The sequence below is a fragment of the Arachis ipaensis genome, chromosome B10 (genome assembly GCF_000816755.2).
Source record: "Arachis ipaensis cultivar K30076 chromosome B10, Araip1.1, whole genome shotgun sequence".
Taxonomy (NCBI): Eukaryota; Viridiplantae; Streptophyta; class Magnoliopsida; order Fabales; family Fabaceae; genus Arachis; species Arachis ipaensis.
Window position 1 is genome coordinate 106,278,361 of NC_029794.2, and position 15,498 is coordinate 106,293,858.

The following is a 15,498-nucleotide window of genomic DNA, read 5'->3' on the forward strand; positions in this document are numbered from 1 at the left end:
AGCTTTAAACTTAGCAAACAATTGAAAACAAGTATGGTACTTATGGAAGCTAGCCAATATTGGAAAGCAAATGGATAAAACTTAGAAAGGAAAAATCTTTGTTTCTTCGCTATATTCGTCAAACTTGCAATTTCTTCATGGATTGAGAACCTTTACCATTGATCACTTGCTTTGCTTCCAATACAGTATACGCACTGTCTCACGTCTCCATCCATATGTGTATCTGATCCTTCCATTTTCTTAGTTTGTCCCGTTAAAAATTTTGGTATATTATATTCATGGAAAATATATACTCTTATTGTATTTATCGTTGAATCAAGTATGAACCACATAACTAATAAATTGGGTTGTATTTTATCAGATAAATTATTACATGCATGATGAATATATAATACCCCATCCATTCTATCCATTCATAGAGTCGTACTTTAATCAAAAGTAGTGTGTCTTATATATATTTCATGATTTTATAGATGAAATAAACAAATTAAAAACTACCTAAGTATTCTATAAGGTGGAAACTCAGGTGCAGTCGACTTTATGTAAAGTTGATAATTGAGGGTTGTTAAATGATTTGACTGATTTGATTACATTATATTTTCATCTAACAGCTCTCAGCAATTAACTTCACGTAAAGTCAACTGCACATGAGGTTTCATCATTCTATAATTTTAAGTGATGGTTTTCAGTGGCTAAGAGAAGGGGGTTGAATCTTAGCCCCTTTTTCACTTAATAACACTTGCTGGTCTTTGAAACAATTTCTGGAGACTTTTTTATTTTTGTCTCGTACCCAGCCACGAGACTTTTTGTTTTTATCTCGTAACCCAGCACGAGATATTTTTCAGTTTTATCTCCTGTGCAGCAGAAACAGAAATGGAGTAAAAGAAAGAGAGAGAATCACACCAAGATGTATCCTGGTTCAGCTGTAAAGTGCAATGCAGCCTACATCCAGTCTCCATCACAACAATGCATCATGATTACATACACCAATTCTCCCTAGAAACTACCCTTCCTATCCGGGACAAGTCCAGAATCTAAACCCCAATCCTGAATTTGACTTGGTTACTGCCAAGCTTTCAACTGCTAAGTGCTAACCCAACTTGCAAGGGGATTCCCACAGAATCATGAAACACAACACAGATGTACAAAGGACCTCTAAGGACATCTATGGCTTTTTCTTTTAATTTTGCATTCTCTGTCTTTTTTTGCTCTATGGCTTTTTCTTACAAACCTCACTGTTTGTCTTTTTTCATGAGACTCAAGATAGACAAAATTAAACAGAAAAATACAAAATAAAAAACATTGAAGGAGAAGAACTTCTGTTAGCTTAGGTGGCTATGAGAACTCTGTGCCTTGCACTCTCACTCCTTGCTTCAAGCCCTGGCTATTCTCTCTTATATAGAGGGGGAAGCCTCCACGGTTGAAACCAAATGAACCAAGCTAAACTTCTTCTTCTTCATGCAAAACCTGTTCGGCTAGAGAGAGAAGAGAGATAACCGAATACTAAAACCAACATGCAATTACCTCTGAGTCTTCCTTTTGCACCAAACTCCACCAATTCGAGCCCCCCATCTTGTCTTGCACTCCAAGAAGGATCCCTAGCTCTTGATGAGTTCTTTGATGCATGACAGCTCCTTCTGCTCCACTTTTGCTTCCTCCTTTACGTAGCCTCCCTAGCTACCTTCTGTAATGAGTGAACCCAAAAGCAGAGATGAGCCAACCCTCAAAGATCTTCTTCTTCTGACCGAAATCTTCTTCATCCATTTTTGGTATAGAGAGGTTGAGCTTACTTCACCAAATCTTACCTCCTTTGGTGAAGATCTCAACCACAACATACTTTTTATTTTCTTTTTCTTGCCATCATTACAATGATCTTGTTGCTTCCTTCTTCTTCTCTGCGGTAGCTTGCCATAGCTTCCATGCTTTCTCTGTGAAAAGACCGAAAGAGAAGAAAGAGTAGAGAGAGAAGAGAGAGTAAAAAGAAAAGCATTCAATGGATTTGATAAATTAAAATGAATTAATTTACTTCCCTTTGCTTTAGGTAGCGTGCTTCATTAAGGCAATTAATCAAATCAATAGTAATTTCTCTCTCATGGTTCCCATTGCAAGTTAATTCAAGTTGATTGAAATTTGAAATCCACCACATGATGGAAATGAGATCCGTTGGAAGCATGAAGCAAAACATTTGCTTTCTCTCAAAATTGGTTTCGGACCAAGCCTTGGGTTTTCCAACTAAAATTTGAGTTGGCCTAATATTAATGTTAATAGAATCTGGCCCATTAACAAAATATTGATTCAGCCAAACAATTTAAGCAAGGCTGAAAGTAAAGTTCATATTTGGGCTTGTAACAATTTTTCTTTTCTTTTTGGTCCAATCAAAACCTGCACAGTAAAATTATTTTAATTAACATATATGAATTGAAATCAAATTACTAATTTTGCAATTAATTATTTTAATAATGTTTAGTCATCACTAATTTTAATTTAGAGTTTTTCAAACTCATCAATCTCTCCCTTGATGACAAACATTATTAAAAAATTGAAATGGAAAGAAATCAAAGATTAGAGTACTCCCTTTGAAGATTAGGATTCCTTCCTTTCCATTTGTTACATGGCTCCCCCTTAATGTATGCTATTTTACCAAATGAAGATTTACCTGTAACTTTTGAAATCAAGCTTAAGGCAACTATGTTATTCAACATATAAAATTCTGTAATGTTGAATGGCTTGATTTATGAGCAGAGTTGAGGATAAACAAATACTTAATTTGTTTTCATAAAAATTTTCTGCTCAATCAAAACAATCAAAAAGTGAAGCATGCTTGAGTACTTTCAGAGTACTTTTCAACATATATTAAAAACTCAACATACTTTGGATCAAACTAATTCTTGTAAAAAACAGTTTCTTGCCAAAAGGATTTGCCAAACAATAATTTACAATCTATAAAACTGTTTCAGGTCATCATTCAAACTGAATAAGATTTGCAGATTATTAAACTAAAATTATCAGAGCTTAGGCAAACTTATCATAGCCAAAACAGATCATGATAACCATAAACCTGTAAAATTAGTATAAAAAAATAAACATAAATCAGAGCAACACATTTAGAACAACACATGTACATAATCAGAACAACATATGTACACAATCAGAATAACATATGTACAGGGGTAATCATAAATCAACTTGATTTCAGCCCCTGTTTTTAGTTCTAGCTACTTTTCAAGCAAAGCAACCTTTCCATTTTTTTCAGCTTTTCCTCCCCCTTTTGTCATCAAAGGGGACCTGCAAAGAAATGACAATGGTATACAAAATATTCAAAATATCAGCAGCAAAATAACAGAGTATCACAGATCTAAAGTATCACAAGTCTAAAGTATCCATAACAGCCTACAATAGTATCAAAATAAGCCAAACAAAGCCAGAAATCATCTAGAAACATAGTGATCAATCATCATATAAGTTGTACTCAGAGTCATCTGCATCATCATCATTGGCAGCCCCCATCTCTTCTTCAAAATTTTGCAGCATTAGGCCCACCCTCTCTTGGCACTTCACCCAAGCCCTTTCATTTTCAAAAGCTTGTTTGCGAGCAGCCTTGTATGAATCCACCATCAGCTTAGACATGTTAGAGAACTCAAGGGGAAATTCTCTGATTGACTCTGTCACTTTGGATGGCTCGACCGGTCGGCTCTCTAGGTCACTGTCAGAGGGCATTGACTTTTTCCCTTTGGTGCCTTTCATTGTACTTGAAACTCCTCCTCCCTTAATAAGTGAGACCTTATTCTCTACAGCTTCATTTGTTAGATCAACGTTAAAATATTCAAAAATGCTGGTGAGAAACATGCCATAGGATAGATTTACCTTTTTGGTACTTTTAACAGATTCCCACATATGCCTTATCATAATGTATGCAAAAGAGATAGGAGAGGAGGTAACAATAGCAAAAAGTACAAGAGAGTCAGAAACAGTTACTCTGTTATGTGAACCACTTTGTGGAGTCAAAATATGAGTAATGATTCTGTGCAGTAATGAGTTTGCGGGACTGAGGGCCTTGTGAGTGGGGATGGTGCCATCCAAGCCAGACAAGTTCTCACAGATTTGTTGAAGGGCAACCTTGTATATGACTCCAACCTGAGAGTCCCATTTTTCAGACATGTACGCTCTTTGTCCCTCATCTGTATAGCCTAGGGCAGCGCTGATTGTCTCTGAGTTCAGAGTCATGTATACCCTCTTTACATAGGAATGAATGGTACCATCGATCAGCCTCATATTAGCATAAAATTCTCGTACCAATCGAGGGTAAACGGGTTTCTGAATATGGAGCAGAGGAGTCTATTTCAGATTCTCAAACAGAGGAGAAAAGTTGATTTCTTTGGCTGCTAGTGAGTCCAGATTCACTAGGTATGAGGCACATAAGTGGCGTTTCTCCAATACTTCCTTGTGGAACTCATAAGAGGCACACGAATTGAATCTTGCTGGATCAAAGTGTGAATGAGGTTTGTTGAATTTATTTTTGAATTTCAATGATTCCAGATTGGCTGGTTACCTCGTGTTGTGTAACACAAAGCTTTTGGTCTTCTGTGAACTGCGTCCAGGGGTTGCCTTCTTCGGTGGTGAGGGAGGTGGTCAGGTGTGAGATTCTTCTTCCTCTTCAACCACGGGTTCTTTCTTTTTTCTTGATGAACTCTTCATTGCTATCACCTTTCTTCTCATGGTGTCTGTTTGCTTAGATGATGGTGAGGGAGATGATAAAAATATAGAATGAATGTGTATATGAGTGTGGGTTTGAGGGGTGGAAGATTTTTTGGAGAGAAGAATTCGGTCACTTTTTCTTGGAGCAGTTTTCTTTTTCATGATATTAAAAATGGAGAAATAGAGAGGGGAAGGTGAAGAGAGAACTGAAGTGAGTGGAGAGATGTGGGAGGTTAGGGAAGCATTAAATTCTAATTGGAGAGAGAAGGGGGGGTAGTTAATACCCATTAAGGTGCGGTTATTAACCAGGGGGAAGTTTCCTTTTTAAAATTAAAACTGAAAGGTTGGTTCCTAAAATCAAGGGATGAGGGAAGGAAAAAGATTTGATTTGACACTAGCTTCTTCCAACAAGATTTGATAAGACAACTTCCAAAAAAATGTGATTAACACAAATAGGAACTTAAAACGGGTCAGAGTAAGGTCAAAGAGATTTGGTGGGGCCCAAGATAATTAATGTCAACGCAGTCTCCCCCTGTATCATGGCCCGTTCAATACTTCCTAAAATTTGTCTCCTGCTTTCCTACGAGACAAAACCAACAGAATCAAAAAATTTCACAAATTATCAATAGAGTTTAAATCTATCATTCCCAAATTTTTTCTTAAAGAGCATAATCTGTCTTCACAGAAGGATTTTGTAAAAATGTCAGCAAGTTGGTCTTCAGATTTTACAAATTGAATATCAATAGTACCCTTTTGCACATGTTCTCTAATAAAATTATATTTGATTTCAATGTGCTTGGTTCTTGAGTGCAGAACAGGGTTTTTAGAAATGTTTATAGCACTCATATTATCACAAAATAAGGGTATACTATTGATTTTTAATTTGTAATCTTCCAACTGCGTTTTTAACCAAATTAGTTGTGAACAACATGCAGATGCAGAAATATATTCAGCTTCGGCTGTGGATAGAGCCACTTTGGGTTATTTTTTGCTTGACCACATGTTGAGTGAGCTACCAAGGAAGCAACACATGCCGGATGTGCTCCTTCTATCCACCCTATCTCCCGCATAATCTGCATCACAAAACCCTACTGCACAAAAATTATCAGATTTTGGATACCATAAGCCATAATCACTAGTTCCCTTAATGTATCTAATGATGCGCTTAACGGCTGAAAGATGGGACTCTTTTGGGTGAGATTGAAATCGTGAACATACACCCATACTTTGAACAATATCCGGTCTAGAAGAGGTAAGATACATGAGTGAACCTATCATTCTTCTATACCTTTTTTTATCCACATCTTTGCCATCATCATCCTTTTCAAGTTTAGTGTTTAGATGCATTGGTGTTCCCATTGGTTTGGAACTTTCTAGGCCAAATTTTTTGATAAGTTCTTTTGCATACTTTCCTTGGTGAATGAAAGTGCCACTAGGAGTTTGTTTAATTTGGAGGCCAAGAAAGAATGTTAGCTCTCTCATTAAACTCATTTCAAACTCACTAGTCATGAGTTTTTCAAACTCTTCACACAAGGACTCATTGGCCGACCCATAAACAATGTCATCCACATAAACTTGAACTAGGAGAATATCATTATTAGATGCTTTAATAAATAAAGTAGTGTCGGTGGTACCCCTTTGAAATTGATTTTCCAACAAGAAGGCACTAAGCCTTTCGTACCAAAAGACTCATCAAAATCTATACCCTCTTCTTGATCGTAACCTTGGGCCACTAATCTAGCCTTATTACGAACAACTTTTTCATCCTCACCTAATTTATTTTTGAAAACCCACTTAGTACCCGTTACCTTCTTACCATCCGGATGAGGTACTAGTGTCCAAACCTTATTCTTGTCGAATTGAGCAAGCTCTTCTTGCATGGCTTTGACCCATGATGGATCTTCAAGAGCTTGTTTTACATTGTTGGGCTCTATTTGTGACAAGAGGGCAAAATTGCTAGGTTCGGATTGCCTTTTAGTTGAGGATCTTGTTGTTACACCTTGAGAGGGATCACCAATGATAAAGTCAGGAGGATAACCCCTCATGGACTTCCATTCTCTTGGCTTCCGGAATGCTGTTGAGCTTTGATGAGCTTCAATGGGTCGTTCTGTTTCAGATTCTCTTGCTGGCTCAGGAGACAAAATGGAAATGTCTCCTCCATTCTGACGAGACAAAACTGGACTGACAGATTCTTCATTTTGAGCAGACTTGGAATTTCTTTCACTGGTTTCCTTATTGACAGCATCTTCACAATCTGTATCATCTTCTATCACAGCACTGGGAATTGAATTAGAATCACAAAAAGAGACATGTATGGATTCCTCTATGGTCCTATGTTCTTTGAGATAAATTCTATAGGCCTTGCTAGTGGTGGAGTATCCAACAAACATCCCCTCATAGGATTTTGGATCAAATTTACCAAGGTTTTCTTTATTGTTAAGTACAAAGTATTTGCATCCAAAAACATGGAAATACTTAAAATTTGGAGGGGTTCCTTTCCGTAGCTCATAAGGAGTTTTCTTCAACCCTTTTCTAATACTGGTCCTATTCAAAATGTAACAAGCTGTATTTACAGCTTCAGCCTATAGAAATTTTGGAATCTCATTCTCACATAGCATGGCCCTAGTCATCTCTTGAAGGCTTCTATTCTTTCTCTCAACCACGCCATTTTGTTGAGGGGTTCTAGAGCACGAAAAGTTATGAGCGATTCCATAATCATCACAGAATTTTTCAAAGTCTTGGTTTTCAAATTCTCTTCCGTGATCACTTCTCAAATGGGCAATTTTTAAATCCTTTTCATTTTGAATTTTTTTTTTTTGCAAAGGGTTGAGAAAGCATGGAAAGCATCATTTTTATGAGTAAGAAAAAGTACCCAACCAAATCTAGAGTAATCATCTACCACCACTAGACCATAGTGTTTACCTCCTAAACTTTAAGTTCTTGTTGGACTAAAAAGATCAATGTGTAACATCTCTAATGGCCTTTTGGTTGAAATTCCATCTTTTGGTTTAAAAGAGGATTTTACTTGTTTGCCTAATTGGCAAGCATCACAAGTAAGATTCTTGTCAAATTTGATATTTGAAATTTCTCTAACCAAATTTTTCTTGACTAGCTTAGAAGTTTGGTACATGCTAGCATGACCCAATTTTCTATGCCATAGCCATTTCTCAGATTCAAGAGAAGTAAAACATGTCACTTTTTGTTCTTTCAAGTCCTCAAGAGTCAATTCATACATATTATTGCACTTTTTAGCCTCAAACAAAATATCCACAGATTTTTCACATACCACTAAGCACATAAACTTTCTAAAAATAACTTCATATCCTAGATCACACAATTGACTTACACTAAGTAAATTATGTTCAAACCATTTATAAGAAGAACATCATTTATACAAGATGAAAAGATTTTACCAACTTTTCCAATGGTCACTATCTTTCCTTTACCATCATCACCAAAAGTGACAAATCCTCCATCATACTCATCAAGCTTTATGAAGAAGGTTGTCTTTCCAGTCATATGCCTAGAGCATCCGCTGTCCATGTACCACATATTGTCCTTCCGCTTAGATGCTAGGCATACCTACAAAACAAGCTCAAGTGACCTTAGGTATCCAAATCTTCTTGGATCCTTTCACGTTAAACCATCTCTTATGTCCCAATCCATTATAATAAAAAACAACTGTGTAAACTTTATTACTAATCATCCTTTCACCAAAGAAGCATTGAATGGGAAAGTGTCCATTTCGGTTACATAGTCTACAAAATCTTGGAGTTGTTGTTTTGTTAAAGCTTGTTGGGTTTTGAAACCTTGTATCATTAGAAAATGAGGCAATGTTTTCAAAATAAGGTTTCTCAACAGATTTAAAGAAGCCCAAGCCAGCTTTATCATAAAGAAGTTTTTGACTAGCCAAGATTTGATTTAGATTTTCAGAACTTTGAGTGAACTTGGCTAAGTCTTCTTTAAACCTTTTGACCTCTTTAAGCAACTCTTCATTTTCTTTAAAACAATTTACATATGCAACAATAGAATGATCACTTTCACAGCTCTTAAGTTGGGCTCTTAACTGCTTGTTTTCTTCAACAAGATCAACAGCAGTTTCGGCCTCCCTTAATTTTTCTTTGAGAAAACCATTTTCTGCTTTAAGAATGGTGATTTGTTGTTCAAGATCTTGATTATCCAGCAAGAAGCATCTAATTTTTTTAGAAAGGTGATCTATCATAAGATGAAGAGCTTCAGTGTCAGGGTTATGAATGACTACTTGTTCAACGTGATCTGCCATAAGACATGGTTGAGACTTGGTTTCGGATTCTTCATCATCTTCTGAATCGTTTTCCAAGTCCTCCTATGAGGCCATCAGACCTTTCTTCTTTCCCTTCTTTGGCTTCTCTTCTTTTTTCAACTTAGGGCAATCTGATTTGAAATGCCCAATTTCTTTGCAGTTGTAACATATCACCTTGCTGAGATCTTTTCTTTGTTTCCTAGAGTTGCTTCCCTTGCTTCTCTCCTTGAACTTCACTATTTTCCTGAATTTTTTGGCAAACAACACAAATTTATTTTCAGAGAAATTATCACTGGATTCATCATCCAGGGGATTAGTAACAGATGTAAAAGTAATTCCTTTCTTTTTTGAATCTTTTTTCAAATAAGTGTTTTCAAAAGCAAGTAGGTTTCCTCTCAAGTCATCACATGTCATGGAATCTAGACCACTACTCTCAAATATGATTAAAGCTTTTGTTTCCCACTCTTTAGTAAGACATCTTAGAACTCTCCTCACAAGCACAAAATCAGGATACGTAATTCCCATAGCATCCAAGCCAACAATGATGATGTTGAATCTTTCAAACATTTCATCTATTAATTCTCCTTCCTTCATTGAGAACATTTCATATTCTCTGTTCAACGTGTCTATCCTGGTCTTCTTTACTATGGTGGTTCCTTCATGAGTGATTTGAAGTTTGTCCCAGATTTTTTTTTGCCATTGTGCATCGTAATATCCGTCGGTATTCCTCGAAGCTGATAGCACAGTTGAACAAGTTGACAGCCTTGGCATTGAGCTCCACCTTCTTTCTGTCTTCTTCGGTCCAGCTTGCTTCGAGTTTAAGAGAGACTACTCCTTCAGCACTTGTGGTGGTTGGAAATTGAGGACTCTCCAGGATAATCTTCCAGAGTCTATAGTCCACTGCTTGCACAAAAATCTTCATTCTTTCCTTCCAATAGGTGTAGTTTTTTTCATTGAAAAGAGGAGGTCTGTTGCTTGACTGTCTTTCTGTCAAGTTGAAGGACACCAGATTTGAGCCACTGATTTCTGCCATCTGGATCTTTTCTCCAAGCTGCAAAGCTTGATCTCTTTGAGACCAAGCTCTGATACCAATTGAGTGGTTTTCAGTAGCTAAGAAAAGGGGAGGTTGAATATTAGCCCCTTTTTCACTTAATAACACTTGTTGGTCGTTGAAACAACTTCTGGAGACTTTTTTATTTTTGTCTCGTACCCAGCCACAAGACTTTTTATTTTTATCTCGTAATCCGGCACGAGATATTTTTCAGTTTTATCTCCTGTGCAGTAGAAACAGAAATAGAGTAGAAGAAAGAGAGAGAATCACACCAAGATGTATCCTGGTTCAGCTGCAAAGTGTAATGCAGCCTACATCCAGTCTCCATCACAACAACGATGGAATTTCACTATAATCATCATGATTAAATACACCAATTCTCCCTAGGAACTACCCTTCCTATCCGGGACAAGTCCAGAATCTAAACCCAAATCCTAAACTTGACTTGGTTACTACCAAGCTTTCAACTGCTAAGTGCTAACCCAACTTGCAAGGGGATTCTCACAGAATTATGAAACACAACACAAATGTACAAAGGACCTTTAAGGACATCTATGACTTTTTCTTTTAATTTTGCACTATCTGCCTTTTTTCGCTCTATGACTTTTTCTTACAAACCTCACTGTTTGCCTTTTTCCATGAGACTCAAGATAGACAAAATTAAACAGAAAAATACAAAATGAAAAATATTGAAGGAGAAGAACTTCTGTTAGCTTAGGTAGATATGAGAACTCTGTGTCTTGCACTCTCACTCCTTATTTCAAGCCCTGGCTGTTCTCCCTTATATAGAGGGGGAAGCCTCCACAGTTGAAACCAAATGAACCAAGCTAAACTTCTTCTTCTTCATGCAAAACCGGTTCGGCCAGAGACAGAAGAGAGATAATCGAATGCTAAAACCAACATGCAATTACCTCTGAGTCTTTCTTTTGCACCAAACTCTACCAATCCGAGCCCTCCATCTTGTCTTGCACTCCAAAAAAGATCCCTAGCTCTTGATGAGTTCTTTGATGCATGACAACTCCTCCTGCTCCACTTTTGCTTCCTCCTTCACGTAGCCTCCCTAGCTACCTTCTGTGATGAGTGAACCCAAAAGCAGAGACGAGCCATCCCTCAAGGATCTTCTTCTTCTGACTAAAATCTTCTTCATCCATTTTTGGTATGGAGAGGTTGAGCTTACTTCACAAAATCTTACCTCCTTTGGTGAAGATCTCAGCCACAATATACTTTTTGTTTTCTTTTTCTTGCCATCATTACAATGGTCTTGTTGCTTGCTTCTTCTTCTCTGCGGTAGCTTGCCATAGCTTCCATGCTTTCTCTGTGAAAAGACCGAAAGAGAAGAAAGAGTAGAGAGAGAAGAGAGAGTAAAAAGGAAAGCATTCAATGGATTTAATAAATTAAAATGAATTAATTTACTTCCCTTTGTTTTAGATAGCGTGCTTCATTAAGGCAATCAATCAAATCAATAGCAATTTCTCTCTCATGGTTCCCAATGCAAGTTAATTCAAATTAATTGAATTTGAAATCCACCACATGATGGAAATGAGATCCGCTGGAAGCATGAAGCAAAACATTTACTTTCTCTTAAAATTGGTTTCGGACCAAGCCTTGGGTTTTTCAACTAAAATTTGAGTTGGGCTAATATTAATGTTAATAGAATCTGGCCCATTAACAAATTATTGATTCAGCCAAACAATTTAACCAAGACTGAAAGTAAAGTTCATATTTGGACTTACAACAATTTTTCTTTTCTTTTCGATCCAATCAAAACCTGCACAACAAAATTATTTTAATTAACATATATGAATTAAAATTAAATTACTAATTTTACAATTAATTGTTTTAATAATGTTTAGTCATCACTAATTTTAATTTAATTTTAATTTAATTTTAATTTAGAGTTTTCAAACTCATGGATAAGTACAATATAATTTCTATAATGAATTGGTGAAATGAGAGTTAGTTGACACAAGACATCTTATATTTCTTGTTTTATCGATCGTTTCAAAAGTTAAAACATTTTGTTATATTATTACATGCAGGTTCATCTACTTATCGTTAATTATTGAGTAAATATTTTTTTGACCCTTGACTATTTATTCCAAAAACAAAACAGTCATTTATAATCTAAAATTTTTATTCGGTCTTTAATAGTTAAAATAATTAGTTTAAGCAATTCCTGATAAATCAGTAGATCATCGTTTACAAGAATTACTTAGATCAATTATTTAAATCATTAAAAACTTATTAAAAATTTTTGAATTATACAAAACTGCTTTATGTTTTTCAAACAAATAATCAAAAATCGAAAAAAATATTTACTTTTAATTATTTGTTCTTCTATACGTAAACAACCAACATCTAATTTTAGGTTTTTGAATATCATTCTTGGTAATGTACACAAAATAAATATGAAGAAAAATGTTATATTTTTTACTTCCGTATATATATTTTTTATTTTTAGTAAAAGATTAATAAAAGAAGAAAAAATAAAAATTTTATCTTTCATATCATCAAAAAATATAAAAATAAATATAATACAATAATTATAAGAAAAAGTAAATCTTATTAAAAACATAGTAGATTTGAGGGGAAAAAGCCTAACTTATTTATACTTTATTTATGGTTAATCCTATCCCTTTGTTAGAATTCTTGTTCGCCATTGTGTATCAGTCAATTATTACTATATTATATGTAACGAATCGTAAATGTAAATGCATTGGGTTGGCAGGCATACGTAACGATGGGTGCAAGGCTTCCATTGGCAATTTGGCATAGCCTCTCCTCCAATCATTACCATACAAATCTGTTCAGTTATAACACTGCCACCTGTTCAGCCTAGTTCAGGGTTTGATTTTACTAAAAATGATTGTGGGCGGTGCCACTAATAATAATGTTTTAAACTTTGCATTAGTCATATTAAACTGTTTACTAGATAATGGAATTTCATCCTAACCCCAATGCTAAATCCTCCGCCGTATGTCTTAACTTAAGTGCAAAGACTAGAGAAGAGAATGGTAAGTAGACAAGGGAACAAGGGTGGTTAGTTATATATTGCAATAATGCTTTCAATCTTTTGGATATAATAATTAGCTAACTTTTCCAATTTAAAATACTGCATGCACTCTAAAAATCAGTTGCTAAATTAATTACAGTATTGTGTATTTATGTATAAATATATATTATTTAATTTATTTTTAAAATATATTTTATATTTTAATATGTATTATATTTTTATTAATGACTAATTTTATGATTAATTTTTAATATACACTTAGTATATATATTTTTAATCGTTGCATTCTTGACTAATTTTGAAAGTGTTAAGACCATATAGGGTTTGGTGAAATAGTCCGTGAAAGGACACTTAAACCAATGTCATCAATTAATTTGAAGTGTGATTATTGATTATAATCATGCTATTATAACTTATAATAACAACAATATGGAAACACATGGAACATAATTAAAAAAAAAAAAAAATAGTGCCATGTGTTGTTGTCTGTGGTAGCTAATTAGGTGTTTGACGTTGCCACACAAATTTCTTCAAATGGAGATGAACTTCATTGCTAGCCATTAAATATGAAGGCAAAAGATTATAATAATGATAGGAATGTTTACCTACAATCCATGATTCATGAAATTAATTAACAGTCAGACATTTTTCTAATAGTTTAGGTAACATATATATTCTAAAAATAGATGACCAATTAATTTTTTATAAAAGATATATAAATTTAAATTTCTAAAATTTTTACTATACTTTTATTAAGACAAAAAATTTAAAAATTTCTACTAATGTTTTTAACACTTGTCTAATGCATAAATTGACTATCTAATGAAATAAGGTTTAATTACTCTGTTGGTTCTATAGTTTCGTAAAATTTTCAATTAGCTTCTTATATTTTTTTTTTTTTTAATTGAATCTTTGTACCAAATTTTTTTTTTTCAATTAAGCCCCTCTTAGTAGTAATTGGCTTAATTTTATAGGGATCCAACTAAAAAAAAAATTTGGTACAGAGACCTAAATGGCTAAATAAAAGGAAAAAAATAGTGTAGGGACTTAATTAAAAAAAATTTGGTGCAAGGACTCAATTAAAAAAAAAATATAAGGATCTAATTAAAAATTTTGTAAAACTATAGAGACCAACAGAATAATTAAACCATGAAATAATGATTCCGGGTAAGGTACCTATGTAAAGTCCTATAGGCTAGGATATATAGGATCAAATAAAAGTAAAAAGCATTCACAATTCAAAGGAATGATTTGTAGATTCTGGTAAAAACACGAATAATTAAGTTTTCCTGTTTGGCAAGGGATATATATAGGATTGGGACAAGTGGTCACCTTTACTCTAAATCCAATAAACAATTGTTTTCATTAACCTAATCTCCAGCAAGAAGCAACAACGCTCGCTAAAACGACAATCTTTTTTTTTTTTAGGTTCTAATATATCTGATGTGCTTTTAAATAACATAACAAAATTTGATTTAATGGTGGACCAAATTAAATGATGGCCAAAAGAACAAGTTGATGGTTCAAGATAATAGAGGTGAATGCATGTAATAATTAAACCTACTTGCTATTTTATCTTCCTCTTGGCATAATAGGAACCTTTAATGTTAGATTATTGCTATTTGCTTTTGGTGAAAAATTATTGTGAGTTTTATTGCTCCAAGTTTGATTTGCAATTTGTACTTGAAATCACTTAAAAGATATTAGAAGCCACAACGCCATGATGTACACTTTTTCTAAGTATTGACTCCATTGCCATTAATTAATCAATCAAGTATTATTTTTGGCGTCTATCAATCAAGTGTATACATATATGCAAACTAATTTATATTGTTTCTAATAAAATTTAGACATTTAAATAAGATATATTTATGAGCATTAGTACAGATAATAAATATACCGTAATGCTACATGGTCAAATTATTTTAGTAATTAAATTTAACCAGAGTTAATATATTTATAGATTATCTACTAAATAAATTTTGATAGTAGCATAGAAAATTTTGACTTCACATTTTTATGAACATATTAATTCTAAATATTTACCGTATATACTAATTTCCATTCACTTAGATATTATATATACAAATGGAAGATATTAAACTTTATTCTTTTAGAATAGAAAGTAAATATCCCATAAAAAAAAATGAAAGTTAACATTTTTGAATATACTAATTAACCTTCACTGTTATAAGAATAATGGGGGCATGTCTTGTATATGTATATGATGGTGCCTTTGCCCTTTTGGACTACACTTATGAGTTGTTTCCGTCATAAAGAGTAGAAGTGTAAAGCGAAATGGTATTTACTCATCCTCCAATAAGAAAACTGAAATATTATAATATATATCAAAGAAGGAGAAAATATATAGGAATAGTGAAGGAAAAGGAAGAGAGATGAGGTAGAGAGAGTTGGTGAGCACCAAATAGAACTAGAATGAAACTGAAAGACAAAGAA

At 34.1% G+C, this 15,498-nt stretch overlaps 1 long non-coding RNA gene across 1 annotated transcript in view; it reads left to right on the forward strand.

The window, feature by feature from the left end:
• Positions 1 to 8,647, forward strand: part of LOC110268264 — a 14,189-nt gene extending 5,542 nt beyond the window's left edge. Inside the window, exons 3-4 of the long non-coding RNA XR_002356394.1 lie at positions 7,432 to 7,436; positions 8,638 to 8,647. This is a non-coding gene — a long non-coding RNA (uncharacterized LOC110268264). The remainder of the gene's footprint in view (positions 1 to 7,431; positions 7,437 to 8,637) is intronic.